The following is a 17,592-nucleotide window of genomic DNA, read 5'->3' on the forward strand; positions in this document are numbered from 1 at the left end:
ATCAATCCCCACCATCCGCAGGTGAAATGCCAGACCAGACACACCGCCTGCCACCCTGAATGCTAACAGCGGTAATGCTAATCATGTCTGATCCGCAACGTGCAGGAGGTACAGAGGCTAACGCAGCATCGGTCCCTGCTTCTCCCCTTTATCAGTCCATCTGAATACCAGTGAAGAAGATAAACTGTGGGAGGAGCTAATCTTACTCCCTTTTTAATCACATGTTTTATTTGTTATTTAAAGCTAATGTTATTTTATGCTAATTGCCCCCTCAGAAAACAAGATTTCAACTCTATATTTACCTTTGGCAAATATTTAAATTGTGAGCTACTAAAATTACTCAAATGATTTAAAACCATAATCATATTTTCCAGTCAGATTAATGTATATTTTAAATATGTGAAATTTAAATAAAATCATAAATCAGAAAATCTGAATTTTAAGTTTTATTCTGATACTCCTTCCACAGAAAATCACAAATAATAAATTAACTGTTTATACATTAAAATAATGTCAAATTCTAATATATAAGACTTCCAAATTTTAATAGGTCAAACAATAATTTTACCAAAACTGTGTCGCTTTTAATAAAAAAAATCCAATTTTGTCAGAAAACAATCTATTTCATAAGGAAACAAATATTTTCAAAAGCATTTTTGTTTTTGTTGTCGTCTATCGGTCGTGGGTCCGATTTTTGATGGGAAAGAGCAGATTTTGTGTTAATTATGACGCTTGCCTGTCAGATTTTAGCAGTCTGACCTCCGCCAGCGTCCGTGTGACCCCGCGTGTTTGCCACTCTGTAAACTCTGTTGTAATCCCGCCTCCAGCCAGCGTGAGTCCTAATTGAAATAATCCCTGCCGGCGAGCGCAGACCCACCGCCCGGGCCAGTTGTCCTGATGGGTCCAGTTTAACCCACCGTGTGACTCTGACCTTTCCTCGCCACTCGCTGGGACCATCTGAACCCATCCCGGCCGGGACATCTGCTGTGACGTGGGGGAGGAGCTTTGATCCGCTCGGCTGCTCCCAGAGGCCTCTGACAGGCGTTCCGGCTTCACCGTACATGTGCCGCTGCAGCCGGAACGGCAGCTGATTTTCCGTCGAAAACACGTTAAAGCTGGAAACTGCAAATTTGAAACCAAATGTGGGCCCATCTGTCGGAAAACAACAATAACAGATTAATAAAAGAGAGCCGGACGCATGTTTTCGTCCAGAACTGTTGTCATGGAGGGCGAGCGCAGACAGAAAAGGTTTTAGAGTGAGAACAGCTTTCACACATTTAAGACATTTACTGGGAATTTTAGTTTATTTCTCCGAAATTCAACAAATATGCTACAAATAAGAAGAAACACCGACAAAACCCTCAATTTATTTTTATTTTTTTTATTATTTTTTTTTTAAACTTTACAGCATTTCATCAGGCAAATATCAGGATGTTTTTCCAGGTGTTTAGCAGGATAGCATGATGCTACATACCAAAAGCTAAAGAGCTCATTTCTAGAAAACTCAAATATTTCTGCCAAAATTCTAGTTTCAGTGAATAGAATTTCACTACCTGATTGAATCCTTTTCCAATGTTAACAGTTACCCACACGGGCAAAAAGGAATATCAAGAAACTAGAAGAGAGGATCTGTGACCCTCCAGAAAACACGTGGTCAGTTTGACGGTTCGCTGATAAACAGACACGTTTTCTGCCTTAAACAATTTGAACGTTTGTCCAGATGAATGTTCCAGTTGATTTTGCTTTTTTTTTCAGTCTCACTGCTAAAACAGAGCTTAAACATCTGCAGTGCATTTTGTGCTGCTGACACCAGGCTAATAACTTTGTGTGTGTGTGTGTGTGTGTGTGTGTGTGTGTGTGTGTGTGTGTGTGTGTGTGTGTGTGTGCGAGCGAGCGAGAGAGCGAGCGAGCGAGAGAGAGACCACGTAGCTAAATATGAGCCAACACAAGGCGCTGAAGGGTGTCTCCAATGCTGTTACACCACCGGTCACAGCTACTAAACTGGTTGTTTATTTAATCATTTATTTATGTTTTTGTTTGATTAATCATTTATTTCAAGTCTTTCCACCTTTTGCGAACTCAACAAAGTCAGATCAGGATTAAAATCCTACCGATATTATCATCGTTGTCACCACAGGGATCCACATTTTCAGGACTTTTTGGCGTTGTTACTCGCCAGCAGGGGGCACTCTGTGGAAGGGAACCTTGGGAATTAACCCTCGTGGTTGCTAGTTGTTGCTAGTTGTTGCTAGTTGCCCTTCATCAGGTGAATATGAATTTATTGATGGAGTTTAAGCTGGGGTTTTTTTTCTACAGTTTTCATAAATGTCAGTAAAGCAACTCCGTAGCTCGGTTCATCAAATTCTGAAAATTTCCTCAAATTTTTGTTGTTGTTAAGGTTGTATTTGTTGTTACATGTGAAATCGGATAAAAACATCCGTTCACAGGAACTTCTACAATATTCCATCTCTATTCCTAACACTATTCCTGAGGTAATCAACACACAAGGGACTAGTTTCTCTGTGTACAGATGAGAGCAGGGGCGTAAAATATAGACGTCCTGGTGGCCACGCCCCCTTTCCCACCAGCATTGTCCGTTTCAAATTATTGATCTTTTACAAACATTTTTTCAAGGTGTCTTAATTACTCGCTAAAGAAGCGGTGCCTTGGCCGGCGGACAACACAAATAAGTCCATTTGCATGTGTGTGTTGTGAGTGTTTTGGCAGGCGCGCCGGCGCTCCAGATTGTAACCCCTATTTCTGCCTCCAAAAACCTGCCTTGGAGGAGCGTCCACGGAGGGATTAGGGATTTAGCAAGGAAGGTAAGTGTGACTACAAGCTTTGGCTCGCCATCTGCTCCCCGGCAGAGTCGAGGGCCAACCTGTGCAGCCTGCAGCAAAGACCTGGGCAACCACGCTAACGCCAGCGCGAGCCAACCTGGCGCCCACGGCCCCAATCACCGACAGGCTGCTGATTAGTCGTAAGAAGCGCTCCATATGCAGGAAAGTTTTCCCCTCCCCCGCCTCTTTATGTCTTCCTTCGTCGCATTAAATAAATATACTGGGTCTTTCTTTGCCTTCGGTCGTTGGCTCCAGCGCGTCCTGCCTCTCACCTCTGACAGAACGCCACGCCAGGAAAGAAGAAGAAGAAGAAATCAGCCTCCCCCCCCCCCCCCCTCGTTTGTCTGGCAGCGGCACCAGACAGATGACGCGAGTTTGTGGTCGTCTGATCGCTCCTGCCTGAGTACGTTCTGATTCATCGGATTATTAAAGATTTTCTGTTTTAAAGGGAAAAAGAAGCTGATATGGAAATCTGATAAAGGACTTCCCGTGTTTGCAGGGATGTTCATAGGGGCCGGGGGGGGGGGGCATCAGTAGGGGCCCCACACGACAAGAGCTGCGGTTTGAGGCTCCGACGATCAACGATTCATTGGCGGAGACAAACTTTGATTTCTATCTTATTCTGGTCAAACTGTGGTTAAAACTTAATGTATCTATTATGTGCTGCTCTCTTAAGCACCAGTATCAGGATGATGTGAGGGGGTGGGCGGGGCCAGTAGATGCACATCAGGCCTTGAAAACTCTGCAGGCCCTTCAGCAAATGTAGGAAAAAGTGAACGCGGATTAATAAATGTTCTAATAGTGTGTTTCCGACTTGCGGTAAAGCTAACTCGAACGTTCAGTATTTATTTCTCCATATGTGATCCTGCGTATATATATTTATGTTTACATTTATTGTACACGTCCATCTGAAGACGCCGCGACTCCCCTGGTGGAGCTGAAACGACACCGGAGGAGCAACAGAGAAAACGCACGGCCGCTCCAGTTTGATGAAGCTATTTCTCACTATTAATTATTCATATTTTATTCCAGTAATCCAATACTCAGGTGAGAGCGACGGCACTGATAGAACGTGTAATTTCCAGGCTTAATGGCGGCGTGAGCGAGGGATTAGGAGCCTTGTATAAATCACTAATGGCCGCACAAGCTTGTATCCATCTTGCTTTTATGTTTACTAGTGTTTTATTGCGCTGCCTTGCTTCGAGGGAAACGCCGTGACCTTTCCCCGGAAACCTGACGACTGTACGAGACATGCCGAGGTAAATAAAACTGGGATGATTTCCTGATGTGTCCACACACACAGTTGATCACCGTCTTTGTGCCGCGGCGGTCCGTCTGACATGTTCAGAGATCTGATTCATGCAGATCGTGTTTGGTTGTTTTATTTTGGCGGGCAGAATTGAACCATCACTTACGTTTTGATGACTGATTCCCTCTGAAATTCTTCTTCAGCCCAACAATCAAACACTTCGTGATAATAACAATTTATGGAAGGATGCGAGTTTGCTCGCGGATTATGGACGTGCTAACCGCGCAGCCCGAGGCGGCGCTCGGCCCGCCGTCATCCCTCTCAGGCTGACAGCGCGGGAGGCGCTAGCTCCGGCTGGCTCGTTTTTAACGTTGACAGCGGATCCAAACACGCTTTATACGTGTTTCTGCGTGGAAGAATTCTACTAACACTACATTTACTGCAATTCCTGCAGAGAAGCCCTGATCATGTTTGACTTTCCTTCCATAAACGCCCCTTGGTGGCCAATCGCGATGTTGTAAATTTTTGAGAAAACAATCCCAGGTCCCTCAGGTGCAGCGGAGCGTCTCTGAGCTAAGGTAAGAATAATCAACCTGGTTTAAACCTGGTTTCCGGTTGTCCAGTTTAGTTTTTATGCATTGTTCGGTTAATGAGCATCTCTTCCACATATGAAAGCATCACCAAAGGACCAGACTGTTGTAAGTATACGTCACCTGAAAGCTAGCATAAAGAAAAAATATTGTTTATTAATGTTAGTCCTGCTATGGCTCTACCAACATCTGCCTGCCTGAATATCAGGCAGTGACACTGAATCAGCTGTTAGCTTTTACAAATGCCATTTGCTCTAGTCAGAAAAGGTATATAGCCACAATGGAAAAAAGACAATAAGGCGGTAGAATATGCACACATCTTGCATGCGGTCCGTCATCCACAATGTAGGCTAAAAAAAAAAAAAAATGCAAAGGTCAGACACGTTAGTCAGATTGCTCTCAACAAATTCTGAGAAGGCTCGGTGGTCACGCTAAACGTATTCCCTGCAACATAATTAGCCCTTTCAATTCCCCGTCGTGCCAGGCTAACGGGCGTCTCAAAAGGCCCCACCCCCGTTTTTTTCCTCAAAATGCCTTTCACCTCTGCTTGTTCTCCCCTCCTCAGCACTCAATCACGCGTTGCCGCCGCTGAAGCTAAACTTGCTGCAGATGCGGCCGGCTGATGCATAAATTAGTCATCAACATTAGCATTAGCTGGCGCGTGGCACCCGGTGCCAACTGCTCTCCGAACGGCCATAAAAGGTCATGTTTTGATGACTGAATGCCACACAGGCACCTTGGCTCCCTGGAGGAGGGTTCCCCAGGTGCACGTGAAAGGTTAAAAATTACCTACCCACCGCCGCCTGTCCGTGGCCAAGGAAATAATTAGGGGGGTGGGGGGTTAGGGAGCGGCGGGCTGTCAGATGACAGAGCATTACCTAATGGTCGTATCTGGGGAAGAGTCAAGCGGCCTGTCATTCTCCTGACAGGACAAATGAGCATAATGGTGGCAGGGAAATGGGTGGCTGTTCCTCCTCTTTTCCTATCAGTCAGGGAGGAGGAGTGGCGGCGGCGGCGCCTGAGCGGAATAACACAAGCATGTTAACCTTTCCATAAATCTGTTAACACGTGTTTGAGAGCTGTTTAAAACTGAGGCAGGATGATCTCTGAGGGGCAGCTGCTGCTTCCTGTTCCAGCCCTTTCAGCACGAAATCATGAAATAAACACAGAAATTTTACACATGACCTCTCAAAGAAACCTCAACCCTCGATTTCAAACATGTTTTGTCGTCACTTGTGCCACTTAATCATTTTCCTCTTCAAAAACAAGAGGAATAAAGTTTGACAAAGTGTGTAGAATGCAGAAACAAAGTTGGTAAACTGGCATTAACAGGTCAGTTTTTGTCAACAAATGTTCTCACTCATCCAGGTCCGGGACATTTTTCCAAAGATGTTTAACCTCTTAAGTGTCATCTTCATTTCTTAATTAAGTGTTGGGAAATGCTGTGTTGTCTGTATTTTAAAACTATGTGGATGAAACTTTCCTTGTTGTTGTTCCCCTCCCCGTCGGTAGGGGGCAGTCACACGTCTAAGATACATCAGAAAAGAACCATTGAAGAAGAGGAAGCTCAAGGCAAATCATGTGTTCTTCACAGTTTGAGTTTATCAGTTCGAGGTAAGAACAATTTCAAATGTTTTGATTTGGAATCGGTTTCTGTTTCTCCAACTCCAAAAGTCTGTTTGACCAAAAATCCAAAAACCCTGAAAACAGGATACTTTTTTAATGGCTTTAAGAAGTTCAATTAGATGAGATTCCATGTTTGATATGTTTAAATGATAAACTCTGATTATGACGACGGCTGCTGCTAACTAATGTTCTTGTTGAAAGATTGTACAACACACACACACACACCCCTAAACAGGGGGTTAGAATTATTTTTTAGTTGTAGGGCTTTTCTGTGAGCCTCACCGAGATGACGGTTGTTGATGGATGTAGTTACTCTCACGCTGTTTACAGAAGTTTGTTCACAGTTCAGCCGGAACTATCAAAAACAGCTGTTTTGACCTCTGACTGTATATTAATGTTGATGCTCTACAGGAAACATAAATGTATAATTGGTGCTGTACTCTGCTGCTGAAGGTCAAGGGTCAGAGCAGACAGACAAGACATGTTGTTTTTCAAGTTCAAGCGTTTTATGCATGCATAGTTGATTCATTTCAATTTTTACATTTCCTATCAGATGCAGCTTCTGGAGTTAGAATAATAGTTTCTCCTGTTTCCTGCAAGCGAATTTTAGTGGCTGTGTTCTACATATCTTACATAAACGTGAACATTTTAGCATCACAGAGCTAATTTCATTTTTTTTTTTTGTGACTGGACACATTGATTTACTTGAGCTTCTTGTCTACATGATAAACTTGTGTGTTTAGCTGTAACATTGCGCCTACGTACTGTTTTGTCTCTTCATTTGAAAATTCAGTACCCTTGAATCCCCAACAGGAGGCTCACGTGAGTCCGTTATAAAATGTTTGCGCGTAAATGAATAGATGATTTCCATGAGATCGCTCTCAGCTGCATCGTCTGCAGGCTCATCTGAACTCCCGTCAGTATCGCACCTCAACGTGGCCTCGGAGGTGCATTTTGAGTCACGCCGCGGCGCCGTTTAATTCTTCCCGTGCTCCTTCCTGCATGCTAACACAGGGGGTCATTAACATAACAAACTTAAATGCCCTATATAAATAATATGTTGGTGGAAACACACACCGACTCAGCTGACACTGTTTAGGCAGCGCCTCCAACATCTGTTTATGAGCACTTTGCCTAATGATATCATCCGATATCATTAACGGTGGCAGCGAGCGCCGCAGCAGCAGGTGCAGCTGTTTACCACATGCACACACACGGGAAGAGAAAAGACTTTAGCAGTCTCCTCCTGCCCACGAATTGCCAAACCGCTCATTAGGACAATTTTCCCAACAAAAAAAGCGCCCCCTATGATTTCAATCTGTATATCACCTGTAATTGTAGTTTTTAAGTCAGAGCCTGATTCCATACATTTACCGGGGGGTAAACGGCGAGCACTGAAAGCATGCCTCTTGCTTCAGCCACCAGCTGCACAGGCTGTTTTTAAACCAGAGACTTCTGTGACTCCTGGGGGAGGTGGAGGTGGTGCTTTGTTTCCTGACTCCATTTCTTCTGTTTAGATGTTGGAAATTATAGAAAATCATTGAAATTATTATTTCGAGGAGCAACAATGAGGCCACGTACTTCCTCTTCCTGACCAGCAGGCTGCGTTCTGTCTATCTTCAAAGGTTATTTTGGGCTGGGTGTGATGATGCACGGCTGTCATTAGTCAGATGGTTAGTTAGTTGCGGTGTTGTGCGACATGGTTTTGGCATTAGCATCGAAGTTGTTTATTGTATTTATGAATCCAAAACAGCCAATGTCTTTATATCGCCAAACATGGTCTCAATTAAAACCACGTTGGTTTTAATATCAGGAACAGGAACAAAACAAGAACCTCTCTGGTGACATAACCTGAAAACACAACAGTGTTTGAAAACCCCATTCCACAAACTGATCTTTTAAAGATCCCCGCGTGTGTGTGTGGGGGGGGGGTTAAAAGATCAGATTCTTCACTCATGAAGAATGTGATCAATATAATAATTATCTTATACAGAAGAGTGGACCCAAAATGTCCCTGTTTTGTTTCCTGGTCCTGTTTATCCGTGATTTTTACATTGTCCTCTGTTAGATAGTTAAACCAGTTTAAACCACACACAGTAATACAACAGGAAGGAAAAAAAAGTAAATGTGAGAAGAAAGGGTGGTAGTTCTGCTGAGACAAGAAGGGTTCTTGGTTCAAGCCCCAATGCGGATAAAACAAGGAAAGCGTTTTGGTAGTTATATGTGCCAGGACACCTTCAGAGCACTGACGAGGTACCCTTCAGCAAGGTAACGAACCCCCCCCCCCCATGCTTACATAGGGCCCTGCAATGAGTAGATAACTCATTCACCCATATGATGCTAGGATAAGCCCCGGCACTCTCCCCGTAACCCTGAAAGGGATCCAGCGGTTAAGAAAAAGGAAAAAGAATCTGAGGAAAAGTAAAAACATGCACACCAAACTCCTCCTCTTCCTCCTCCAGCTGTTTTCCAAATGTTCATTACACAAGACACAGACAGCCCCCCCTCATGCTGGCAATTCTCCCCCACAAGGAGTCTGAGCAGGACGAGATGACCTGAGGGTGGCGAGTGACCCGGGGTTGGAGGTTGGGAGAAGGCCGTGGCCTCGGGGACTCTTGGCTGAGCTCTTTCCGTCCTTCCCTCATCTGTTTGAGCCGCTCGTCTCAGAGTTTGGGGCCACGGTTGGAGACAGCAACGGCCCGGGGACAAAAAAACAAGGAATGATGAAACTCCTCTACCGCAAAGCTGCTCGGCTAACTTTGTGTCAGCGCCATGATTTTTATCTGCTGTGAAAGTGTTTCAGGCTCTTTTAGATGAGATACTTTACCAACAAGAAGACGCTTGCTTCCAAACGTCCATATTGATGATGCAAACAGTCGCCACGGAAACTGCTGTGCGTACAGCTAACGAGACAGTTTTCGGCATTTTGTGACACATTTACACAATGTATCATTTCTGTCCATCTGCGCTGTCCTACCCTCAAATTAGACAATGATCGTTTGGGTTCTCGCAAACTAGGAAAACGTAATGTTGCGAAACTCCCCGACAGGTTGAGAAAATCGGAGAAAAATCCAGAATTTTTCCAGGTTGATGTTGATTTGTCAGGAAACGACAGATCTTGAACAACATATTATCTAAACAATATCTCCTCGACTTTCGCTCAGCATTCAGTGGCGCTTCAGCCAACGGCGCCGATGCTGACGTGACCCGCCTGCAGTGATCTCCGACGGCCTTGTTTAATTAGCAGCGTGCACTTTTATACATATTCATCGGCTGCATATTTCAGTGCGATTGATGTCGTAATTGATTCAGATGGTTTTATAATTCCTGCAAAGCCGGACGAGGAATTTCAATGAGTTGGACATTTTCAGGCAAACATGGATTCTGTATCTGAGGAATCTCACTTCTGACGGTCGGCTCGTCTTCCCGTCAGGGACCGACATTTGTATCAAACTGTTGTATCAGATGTTTGTGTATTATCTTATCTGTAGTAAATTTAAACGACTGAAGAAGATGGTCCGAGTCCGAAATTTTAGTTTTATCTTAAATTCAAAAAAGTTGTGGTCAGTCCTGCATCCATCTGTGACCCCCCCCCCCCCACATCTGCCTTTGATGTTGTGCTGATTGGTGATCTCAGCAGGTGACCCCCCCCAATCCCAATTTGTGTTCAATAATTGACTTGTGGACAACACGGATGCATCATATGTTCAGATTAGACCCCACCCCCACCCCCCCAACATGGAGTGTTTCCCTCCTCATTGCTTTTTTTGTTTTATTCATCACATTCTTGTCATTCTTTTTGGAAATATTAACGAGCCGTTTGTTCCCTGGCAGTTTTGCTGTCCTTAATCTTTGATATTTCTCCTGTCAGTCCAAGGTCATGACGGGACCCTATGCTACGCTCAGCCCCCCTGCTGCCACACTCTGTCTAACCATGGTGACCATAAATAAATGATGGGATGGACAAAGATAATCGGCGCAATGGCCTCCAGCCGCCGTCGTCTTCTTAGATGCTCAAACTTTGATGCTCTGATGGCGGAACAAAGTTTTTCCTCTTTCCTCTTTAAAAATTCCCCTTAAACTCGTCTGGCCGGCAGAAGAAAAAAAGAAAATGAAGTGTTGGATCAGAGATGAGAGGACTGAGTCAGATCATCAGAGGCCTCATTGAAGGTGAAGCGGAGTCGACGTGGACAAGAGGGACATTTTAGGACAGACGAAGAAGATGAAGAAATCAAATATGAAGAAAAACATATAAATTCACAAGTCTGGTGAAGAGTGAAAGAACTGTTCTAATGATGCCCCACCCTCACACGTCAAAAAAAATCATCTTCGGATTTCATCAGAATTTTGTTCTTGGAAAAAAAAAAAACTTGTTTCAGTCACATGACCCAAAAAGTTGTTTTTTTAACATTAGGGTGAAGGGTGACGATGACAGAATGAGGATGTGTGTGTCTTCAATTCCATGGAAACTATAATAGAAATCTTGTTTGTGCTTCATGTAATTTCTTTCTCTCCAGCTAAATCAGAACACAATGTTAGCATTTTTATATTCGGTCTCATTTTAATGATCATTTACTTCATTTCATTTAAAGCTCCAAGACATTTCCTGAAGCCATAATTTTATACATTTTGTGTATGAGAAACATTAAGACTGTATGAACATTTTAAGTGCAATACGTGAAATTTAAGTCTGAGGTGTTTTTCTTCATTATTATTGTTATTTGTGAAAAAAGCCAGAGTAGCATCAGGGCACATTAGCGACTCTCCACTCACTCCAGCTCTCCTCCTCTTCCTCCTCCTCATTTTGGTTCTTCTTCTTGTTCTCCACATGCCAACAGATCCTAATTGCTCCCCACACTCGTTTTCTTCCTACTGATGGCGCGCTTCGGGCCACCAAATTCTTTGTGTGCTAATTAGGCACGCAACCGTGGTGGATACACTCCTGACAGGTGCTGCTGGCCTGCCGGGGTCACACACACGCACACATACACACGGATAGAGAGGTGCTCCTGCTACCAGCATTAAAAATAAATGGAAAGAGGAGAATAACGAGACGTGTTAATTTCGAGCCTCCATCTGTTATTGCATAAGCACTGCCAACAACGCTGCTTCTCTGGAAGAACGGCAGAAAGACGAGGACGCAGAGCTGAAGCCGCCATCACCAAACTTCCTTCATGAAAGACAAATTCCTCCGAGAGGAAGAACTCAGCGGAAATCATCCCGATTCATGGAAGTTCTTCTTCCAAAACTACGTACACTTGCTGTCAAATCACCAAAAATAAGGTTTCAGAGTCTCCGGAGAGCTCGATCACAGACATACAGAACCAAACTGTACTTAATAACCTCAGGTATTATGATGGTCAATGACTTCAGCCATCTTGTATCATCATCAGTTTTATCTAAACTATTAAATATCCAATGTGGTTAAATAGGAGCAGGTTGCTGCTTTGAGAGCTGCTGATTGTTCTGAAAACTCTGATATAAATAAAGTTGGATGGTGGCGTGTCGCTCCAAACCGTCATACAAAAGAACACGCGCTGCCATTTTGCAACCGTGATGTTCTTTGGACTCCAAAAAACGGAGCCACAGTCCAGCGTTCCAGCCAGAAAAACGGCTCCAGTTTTCCGTTTGGCAACTGAAGGACAAAACAATTGTTGTGAATCAGATGAAGTTGCCTAAAAGTAAGAAACTGACAGCTGGAGGAACCTGGTTCCTGACCTTCTGTTGGATCCAGGATCATTTACGTTGCCATCTGTTTTATTGAGAATTTAAGGATTCCCGAAATCTGTCCCTGAGGCCCAACTGTTGACACCTTCAGTGATATTTCAGAGTTGAAAGAATGAGCTCCGGTTTTTCCTAAAGGTCGACGCTTCCCAGTGACCTCGTCCTAACAAGGTGATGCAACAACGACCTGTTTGTCATCTTGCAAAAACACTGAGAAAGGGGTGCCGGCCTCCTGAAAGGGCGAGCGCGGGGGTCACGTTGGAGGCGTGTTGATGTCTGGAGCAGGTGTTGACAGAGGTGAAGGTCGGGAATCACGAGTTCTGGGTGGAGAGAGGCGGGAAACCGTCGTTGGAACGGCGTGGCCATGAGGAAATGCCGTTATTGAGGCGTTTCCTCACAACCGTGGGTCTTCACAGCACTTCGCCGTGGACCTGCGAGTCGAGCTGCAGGGCAGAAACTCAACATCGCTGCTCTGCCTCTGCCTGAAAACACGCCCTCTTGATTGTTCACTAATTTTTCATGGACATCGTACCTGCGCCTCACTAAGTGAACTTCTGAGGCTGAGGTGCAATTAAGCCCCCGGGAGCACCGACACCTTTTTAAACAGCGAGGAGGTTGTCAGGTAAATACCTTTATAGTGCACGAGGTAACGAGCAAAGGGTGACGGCGAGAAGGCTCGCGGGGAGCAATTTCCTATTTATTTGCCTGCTGATTTGACCTCTCCTGACAAGGTTCCAGGGCTCATTACCAGATCTGTCCTGCTCTCTAATCGAGGCCCATTACAGATGTTCAGCAGGCTGGAAGTGCCAGATGTGGGCGAAGGTTTGGAATTTCACGGGTAAGCGGCTCAGATGTTTGCTGAAGTCGGAAATCGTGTGTTTCTGATCCGCACTCGCTGCTTTAATGAGCATCTCTTTGCAGAGTGCAGAGCAGAGGTGTGATTTTTTTTTTGCACAGATGAAAACCTTCATGGTTTCTGCAGCACTTAAAAAGGAGAACACGACTTATCGGGTTCAGTTCAGAATCAGGTTTGCTAATGACGTGAAATAACACGCTAGCGAGCAAAGGGTTAAAACACATTATACACACTTTACTTTTGAGGCGCAAATCATGTATTTCAACGGAACAGATGCGGGAACAGAGTCTCAATTGGAGGAACTTGGAGTGAAAATCTTGCAGCAGAAAGAGTTGGTTCGGGTCAGAACCGGCATGAACGGACCAAACTCTGATCTCTACACATGATCGAGTCGCGCCGCTTTTTGTATTTAACGATATCACAGGAGCGAGATGGAAATATCTGACCTTCTGCGTGGAAGCCAGTGTTTTTCCACGTCGCTTAAACTCTCCCCGTCCCGCTGATGTTGGTCGGCGTCTCTGACCTTTATTCGGCGTCATATACACTGTCGTAGTTAGCCGTTGGTGCACGTAGATGCCAGTCAGTGTTTTCCAGCTGACTGTGCTGTCACACAGCTTTCCTCCCAACCATGCGCACCTCCGTGTCTCTTTTCCACGCTCGCAGGCCTCCATGCATTATTCACAGCCAAATTAAAGGCGCCCGGGCCGGGAGCTGCATGTTAAGGCAGCTGAATGGAGAAGGTGCCGTCACAACAGCTGAAAGTGTCTGTCACACACTTCTAAGTTTCCCTTTTTCCCAGAGTTCCTCGGCAGTGCAGCTGCCTAAATGAGAGGGATTAAGCTAACTCCCCGCTCAGAGGAAGAGCAGGTCCTGGATTAGAGCGCTGGCCCTGGACACAGAGACCATTCAAGCAGGGGCGGCAGCGAGGAGGCGACGGTGCAGGAGCTGCTCCACAAATACGCTGACAAGTGTGACAACACGTCTGCAACAAAGAGGAGAACAAGCTGCTTTCAATGCTTTCCTTCTTCCACCATCCTTTACTTCCCGAGTTAGTGATACTGAGAAATCGGACACACGTGAAGTGAGCTGGCGTGAATGTGCATCCTTAAAATTCAGCATGTTGCTCGACCAACCGAGAGAATGCAGGAGCACAAATACGAGATTCGGAAGATTTACCTGTTTTTCCTGACTTTAAAGGTAGATTTTCAGCCTCTCTGTTGCTGTTTGAGTTATTTATTGGCAGGTTTTATCTTCAGGCTCTTCTGCCAACAGCAAACAGCTTCAGAACCTGACCGACATTACTTGTTCAGTGGAAAATAATAATAATTTAGCCTAAAAAGACGACAGTGCCCCCATCACGTCCTGTTTAACTTGTAGGGCTGGTTCTGATCAGGTTTAAGGAAAGACTGAAATGATGTCAGAGGTGGTTTAAGTCGTCTTCAGGTCTGAGATTCGAGTTCACCTGGTGCCGCCGGAGCTGAACGTTTCTGCCTCAGCCGGAGAAAACGGAGAAGAAGAAAAAAAAGGGACAGGATAGAGGAGAGAACAGGTGGTGGAACAGTGTGAGAAACGAAGGAGAAAAACAAGAGACACCTGCTTGTGAAACCCAACCTGGTCCCACCATCACATTCCAGCAGAGTTCAGCCAACTGTTCCAGGGGAGTGGGGGGGGGGGGGGGCAGAGAATCAACCTCTGATAAAATGTGTCCGCCAGAACTGGCAGAGTGGGGAGTTCATATGACCTTCAGCGACCTTTAGATGGTGAAGCTCAACCATGGTGTTTGGCCCCGCCCACCCATAGGTACGCCCAGGATCTGTTGCGTGGGAAAGGGACCATGAGGACCGACGCCTGATGGTGGAGAAGGACGTTTGGAGGATGCCGGTGTCACGTTCCCAAAGATCAGGCGTGCGTCCTCGGAGCTGCTGGCATCAACCTGAGTGAATAATTAACGCCATCTGATATCCTGCGTCTTGTGCGGCTGCAGGGATGAGAACCGGGCCTCGATCACGTCAGCTCCGTGACATCGAATCGACCGTGACGCCACGCAAACCGCCGCTGACGGGTGCCTTTTTGTCCCGTGCAGTCAGGCCGCCACGTCCGGCCCCTGGACGAGCGTAATCGCCCCGACAGGTGACACATCTGTGGAAACCAGAAGATGATGGCACAGACTGCCTGGATCATGTGACCAGCACCTCACATGCCGCCTCCGAGCGCCTGACGAGTTCGACTGTGACGTCTGAGAAACAAAAACAGGGTTCGTTATTAATCAGAGGGACGATACGGAAAGTTTAACGTGTGTTGAGATGATTCGCTGGAATCATCGTTAGCTATTAGCTATGACTGGTTACCTTGACAACTTCAGGATGTTGGCTCTTTAGCAGAGGAACCCGTTGATTTTTAACAAATTTTGTAATGACACATTTTTATTTCTGAATTTTGAATTTCCCAAAAACTTTTTGGGGAGAAACTTCTGACCCAGTTAGCCATGGGGGGGGAAAAAGACGCCCATTGTTGTTTTTTAGCGGTAAATAATGCGGCTTCCAGCGGCGAGCTGTTGGCCGGTCCCCCTCGTTATTTATTAGCGCTCGATGAGCGTTGTCGAACCCAATCTGGGAATCCCGACTTCTGAGCCGGCGAAGTTCTATTCTCCTTTTAAACGAAGCGAAAGTGCCCGGGGCTGGAGGAGGAGGCGCGGCTTAGCCAGAGCCCAGGGAAGAGGGATCAGTTCAGAGCCGTCCATTGTCACTTTTCATCAGCGGGGAGGCAGCGGGGGGCCTGTAATGTACTCCCCGCATGAGTGTTTTCTGTTGGGCTGCTGTCACTGAGCAGACACATAAGTACTCGCCATGTTTCTCCAGCACACACGGCGAGCGCGCCGCGGCCTCTGCGGGCCCACACTCTTCCTCCCTCTATCTTTATCTGCTGGTAAATGTTGACAGACCGCTGAACCTTGATGTCGGACTGTGACAGGCTTCGCTGTTTGTGAAGAGAATAAAGAGGAAACAAAAGGGGGGCCTCTGGTGGGCTGGTTAACCACCCCGGCTGCTCGGACCTCTAAGGCTCCGCCGCGGCAGCGAGCGCTCGACTGTGCCCCCGGCTCGGGGCAGGGCTCGCACGCCATCAGGGAAGCGTCTGAGGGGCTTTCACGTCTCAAACCCGGCTGCACCGTCCAAATTAATGAGGGGAGTGTCGGCGTTTCAGAGCCGAGGGCCGTGACGGGCGAGGCCCCGGAACGGGCCGGAACACGCCGGCGCTCGGGCAGAGGAAAGCTGCAGGGACGCTGGCCCAGTTCAGGCTGCAGTTTGAAACTTTAAATGCAGCATTTCCCGTCTTTAATGAATCCGAGAGACTCCTGATGTTCCAGTCAGGTGTCGGCCGATACCTCAATCACGTTTCTGCTCTTTCGCCTTTACTCAGGACAGCGCTAGCAGGTTAGCTCGGCGGCGCGGGCAGATGAATCTCCCTCGTCACGCCTGAATGTTGCTGGTCACCATTTCTGAAGGTCTGAAACTAAAACTCTTGAGGAGACATTTTGTTTGAGACGTGTTGTTTGAGAGTCAGGTAATTTCAGAGGCAATTTAAATGAAATGTACAGTGACGACTCCTGACCCCATAAACCCGCTCTCGTAAAAGTGCGCAGGTCTTTAGCTGAGCTCATCGCTTCTTCATCCTGAAGGAAGCTGCTTTTCTCTCCTCATCCAGGCCTTTATTCCCCCCCACACCCTCCTTTACCCTCTCCATCTCAGGGAATTCACTTCAGTTTAATTGTTTGACAGTCTTTTCCTGCCGTTATGCCGAAGGTGCCGGGGATTTTTTTTCCTCCTTTTTTGAGGCATTAATAACATTCCGCTCCACTGATTCCCCGGGGCACAACCTCATTATGGCTTATAGGCAGAAAAAATAAACTGAGTGTAGCGCCTGGCAGCTTTCTTCCCTTTTTTTGTGAGAAATGAGGAGCTGTTGGAAAGTGGCTGCTTTCAGACAGACTTCTTGTTACTAACTAAAACACATGTCCAGGGTGTTATCTGTTTCCATGACAGGAAGTGGCTGCTGTTGAGGCCAGCCTGCACTGGGTGGCAGCACGTCAGGAGAGAGGAGCTGGCTGCCGCTTTCAGCCCGTAAAATAAGCGCGTTTAAAAAGAGAAGACGTAAAAGTCCAATACAAACCAGCCAGGTCCAACTGTTCGAGTGTTTTTCGGTGATATTATCACTAAAATATGGTGTTTGATAATCACTGAAAACAGAGAAATTCCTCCTGTAAGATTAGCAAACTACATGAAAGTAGGAGTAAGCTCGCTGTGCGTAATGGTGTGTGTTTTTTTAGCAGCTTTATCGGCAACATTTCGGTCTTCTTTTTCAAACGTAACCATTGAATTTTCATTTCATGTGGACTCACTGCCCACCGTTTTGCACTACATTGGCCAACACTGGCCTTTAGCTAGCCATGGTAAATGTTAGCGTGCACTATGATGTTTTTACCCAGCTGCAGTGACCATAAACAGAGGGCCTGATGTTATGATGCTAATCTTCAGTGTGGAACAACCTTTATTTTTCAGATGAATTGATATTCAGTTTTATATGCATTTCCTTCCTACGTCGAAGTCATAATTAATATCCCAACCAGAACAAAAGGGCACCTTCTCTGAACCGCTGCCTGCAGGACTTTGGTGAACCTTCAGTCAAGTTGAGCTGAGCTGCGTGATTGGC

At 46.0% G+C, this 17,592-nt stretch overlaps 2 long non-coding RNA genes across 2 annotated transcripts; one reads left to right on the forward strand and one right to left on the reverse strand.

The window, feature by feature from the left end:
• Positions 1-1,026: 1,026 nt before the first annotated feature.
• Positions 1,027-14,431, reverse strand: LOC115250800 (uncharacterized). The gene is made up of 3 exons (XR_003889384.1): positions 14,062-14,431; positions 13,332-13,867; positions 1,027-1,152 (listed from the first exon to the last, which is right to left on the reverse strand). It is a non-coding gene; the product is annotated as an uncharacterized lncRNA (long non-coding RNA).
• On the forward strand, positions 3,835-10,988 carry LOC105416797 (uncharacterized). Its single transcript, XR_964721.2, has 3 exons — positions 3,835-4,099; positions 6,192-6,293; positions 10,177-10,988. It is a non-coding gene; the product is annotated as an uncharacterized lncRNA (long non-coding RNA).
• Positions 14,432-17,592: the final 3,161 nt, after the last annotated feature.

Source organism: Takifugu rubripes, chromosome 8 (assembly GCF_901000725.2).
Source record: "Takifugu rubripes chromosome 8, fTakRub1.2, whole genome shotgun sequence".
Lineage (NCBI taxonomy): Eukaryota > Metazoa > Chordata > Actinopteri > Tetraodontiformes > Tetraodontidae > Takifugu > Takifugu rubripes.